The sequence below is a fragment of the Capra hircus genome, unplaced genomic scaffold, assembly GCF_001704415.2.
Source record: "Capra hircus breed San Clemente unplaced genomic scaffold, ASM170441v1, whole genome shotgun sequence".
Taxonomy (NCBI): Eukaryota; Metazoa; Chordata; class Mammalia; order Artiodactyla; family Bovidae; genus Capra; species Capra hircus.
This window is the reverse complement of record NW_017206758.1, coordinates 712-4,737: the sequence shown is the minus strand read 5'-3', so window position 1 is coordinate 4,737 and position 4,026 is coordinate 712. Positions and strand designations below refer to the sequence as shown.

At 52.9% G+C, this 4,026-nt stretch overlaps 1 pseudogene; it reads right to left on the bottom strand.

The window, feature by feature from the left end:
* Positions 1-657: 657 nt before the first annotated feature.
* On the bottom strand, positions 658-2,848 carry LOC108635128 (annotated as a pseudogene).
* Between the last annotated feature and the right edge of the window lie 1,178 nt (positions 2,849-4,026).

The window sequence follows — 4,026 nt, the reverse complement described above, 5'->3', positions numbered from 1 at the left end:
TGTGCATACCAAAAAGATGTAGATATGAAGTCGACAGGAGAACGGTTATGAGAAACCATAAGAGTAAGCATTCCCAGTCTAAGGGTGGTTGGGTTGCTGGCAATGTCAGAGATGGAGTCAGTAGGCACCATGTCCTGTCCTTGTGGCTTCCTGTCCACCTGCTCCCGAGCTCTTCTATATTTTCCCAAGGTAGCCTGAAGCCACTTCCAATGCAGCAGTGTGGTGTGCTGAGCCACCGAGTGGTAGATGTGGAAATTCACAGAAAATCCCAAAGTAAGCACACAGGAGAAGACGCCCTTGCAATGATAGGCCTTCCCAGAGTAAGGGGGCGGAGTAAGGCCACGGGCAATCTCAAACTCAGTGAGCAACAGGAGGCCAGGGATGGCAGGACCCATGGAAGGATGATTCTGACAAAGAAACTTAATTCACCCTGCCTCTAGTAGTATCACCTAGGACTCTCACTCTGCAACCACAACTGATTGAGGGGACTTGCTTCACTCACGGACACACTGAATCCCCAAGCCCCCAGTCTCAGCAGGCCACCTGCTACATGCATGGCCCAAATTCAGCTCCACAGCCAGCTTTCATGAGACTGAGCATCGTATTTGGAAAAGGACAGTGTCCCGGCTAGTACATGGCTCTCCCTTTATGGCCCACCTCCAGACCCCTTCACCACACGTGTTTCTGTCATGGAAGAATCTTCCTTCCTGCGGTAGGCCTTCAGGGGATCATCCCACTCGTCTTTGCTGATAATCTGCTGGCAACACTTTGCTGCTGAGCAAGTTCAGGCCTGGGTTGACCAGGATCTGAACCCTCACACGGCAGCCAAGAACTCCAACAACAATCATCAACTCTATGCAGGACCAAAACAATACCACCTCAGCAATCCTGTCTGATTCTGGGCAGTTGTGGCCTGACAACCAGTTGAGAAAGTTAAGGCTCCTGGTGTCCAGCCTGCAGCTGGTGCTCCCTGTTCAAAGCTCCAGAACCAATGGATTGGAGTGGAACGATGTCCCCTATACCCTGCAGGAAGAGAGGGGAGATGGGTGGATCCCATAGGTGGATCATCCACACCCCTGCACACCCACAATCATCATTCCCGGACTCATGTTTTACCAATGATGTCAAGGTAATACTCCTTAATGATCACTGTTTTCAAGAAATAGGGGTGGTCCCGAAAGGAAAAGATCAGCTTGCTGCATGACCATGGATGACTCGCACCTGTATCTGCTAGGATAGGGAGGAGGGAAAAGATGCAAGCTTCTAGGGTCCTCAGCTTGCCTCCCAGGCAGGCATTAACAGCTTCCACGAAGCCTCTCCAAACTCTCACAGTGTAGGAACATGGATAACATCATCCTCCACACACCCCGCCAAGTCCCATACCCACCTGTCTTCAGTCTCCTTCATTTGACATTCAAGTCGATCATGTAGCTGGGAAAGTATTTATCTTTGTCACTGATCATGACAGAAACTTGAGGGTGGTTCATAAATCTGCTTGAGGTCAAGGAGCCATTTATGCCACATGCTGGGCCAAGAAGAGCCAGGAGCATCAGCCCTAGTCTGGGGTGGAAGAATGACATGGGGAGAAAAGCATCTTCCAAGGATGCTGGGCACTTCTGCTTACCCAGCCACACTGATGAGCTCAGGCCCTGCCATACCATCAGACAAGCTCATGGCTCTGTGTTCCTGGGTGGTGTTCTACATCTGAGGTGGTCTGCATTCCCCAAGCAGGGGCTGTTTCTGATAGCTATTGTTTCCCAGACCTGTGTATGCTGGGTAGTGGCATGTCACTGCTTACATGGTAGGACTTACAGTCGTTGTGACAAAACCGTGTCTGAAAGCAAAGGAGTTTGGTGTTGGCTAGTGGTATGTCTACATACGTTGTGTGGGTTTGTGTATGTGTGTGTGTGTGTGTGTTACTACCCAGATCTCAGTTATCTTTGGAATCATTCACCTTTACAACAATAACTGTCAGCAAAGGCTGCCCTGGTGTACTGTCTCTGGGCATTTCTGACTTAGAGGCTGTTCCTCCTCAGATCAGGCCTGAAGTAGACACACAAAGTCATGGCTGTGACACGTACAGGTGTGGCCCTGCCCAGACCCTACTCAGCTGTGCCTTTGGAGCCTGCCAACTGCCCAGTACCACACTTCCTTCAGGGTCCACCAGCACCCATCTTGCGCCCTTGCCTCCACCCCTGCTCCTGCTCCTGCCCCTGCACCTCCCCCTCCTCCTGAGCAGGCGGACCACAGGGAGTAGCAGAAAGGATACCACGTTGGCCCAGAAGGCCAGGGATGCCCTGGACGATGGCACTCTTCTGAGCCAAGTCACGCTTCTTCCTCTCATGCTCTTGCACGTGAACCAAACGTAGGCCCTGCAGGTTTTCTCAGGCTCAGAGCTCAGATCCCCTTGCAGGGTCGCCAGTGCCTGCAGCACATCTAGTGCCGGAAGCTCACTTGGGCCTCCAGGGCTTTCCTGGCACTGCTTCCTCCCACAGTCTTCTCCTCCAGCTCTGGGGAGGACCCCTGTTGCTGTTACTCATTCCGGCACAACCTCCATATCCTCAGTGATGTCCTCTGCAAGCAGGTGGAACACCTGCCTGATCCCTGCCATGACTCTGTCCCCCTGGGCCTCGCCATCCTCTCCTGCCTCCACTCTGAAGAGGGTGGCATCTTTCCCTGGTGTGACTGCTGGTGGCTGCAACGTCCCAGCCATGCACAGCACCACAAGGACAGGCCACGGGCCCCATCCCCGCTGAGCACCTAGGCTCACAACTAAGAAGGTCCAGGGTCTCAGGACTCTCCTGAATTCCTCTGACTGCCTCTTCATGCTCCTCTTGGCTCTGGCCATGACCCCTCCCTGGGTCAGATGCTAAGGGACAGGGACATAATAACACCACAGCAAGTGGTGAGCAATGGTGGCCCAGGGTGCAGTAATCCTGTGGGGCTCACTAGCGTTTTTGGTGTGGGAGTGTGGGGCATGGTTCAGAGGCTATGGCTGGTGTTTGTGGGGGGTGGCATGAGATTATAGAAACGGGTGGTGGCAGCCCAGGACAGGGTGAACGGGCCCTGGGACATCAACCAAACAGGCGGGGCCCTAGCTGTTTGCCATGCACAGGCCAGCTGAACCAAATCTAGACCAACAGCCTGAGAGGGTAGTGGAACAGCACACTATGGACACGCCCCTAAGACCGGGAAGGCATCTTCCGTGGTTCCTGGGATCTGCTCCACTGGCGTGGCCAGATTCTGCTCCACAGAGCTAGCAGGTTTTGCATCTGCTGCTACCTCAGGTGCTGTCATTGATCTGGATCTGGAAATTCCAACCACGGATTCCTGATCCACAATCCAAACAGCACACTCCCTGTGTCCCACAGGACCTTCAATAACGGGGAGTTCTCCCTCAGTATCCAAAGGATACACAGGGGTGCCAAGTGGCTGGATACTTTTCTCCATGGGACAGAGAGACTGTTGCTGGCCAGGTGGCTAGGGGAGTAGGGAAAAACCCCACCGTTTGCGCATGTTGATCTCTTGTTCAGGGACACCAGGACATTAGGGCATAGAGCTCTCTGTCTCTTTGTCTCTGCTTTGCATAGCACTGGTTTGGAGCAATCCTTCCTTGTGTGTACCAGGGCTGGTGTCTGTGTGTTTCCATCTCTTTAAGTGGTGCCGTTGCCATTTGCCAGTTTATGGACACCAATGCTCACAGGAGAAGCTTATCCTTAGAGTGAAGGCAAGCCCTTCTCCTGAGTGAGTTGCATCAATGGGAGATCAGACTTTTTTAGTCCACAGGTTTGGAGAGTGCTTTCTCAATCTTGATAGCCAACAGTGGGCAGTCACTGCTGAACTGCAGAAAGTGTTGGTAACCATCCCTCCCTCACTGGACAGATGTGAATGCTGCACAGGCCTGAGGTCGCTTGCCCACACTTTTCACAGAGGGAGAAATGGGGCATGCTCTACTGGCATGAGGAAGCTCCCTGAACCTTGTTCAAATTCCTGCCAGTGAGTTGCTAAGGACAACTCCCTGTTAAG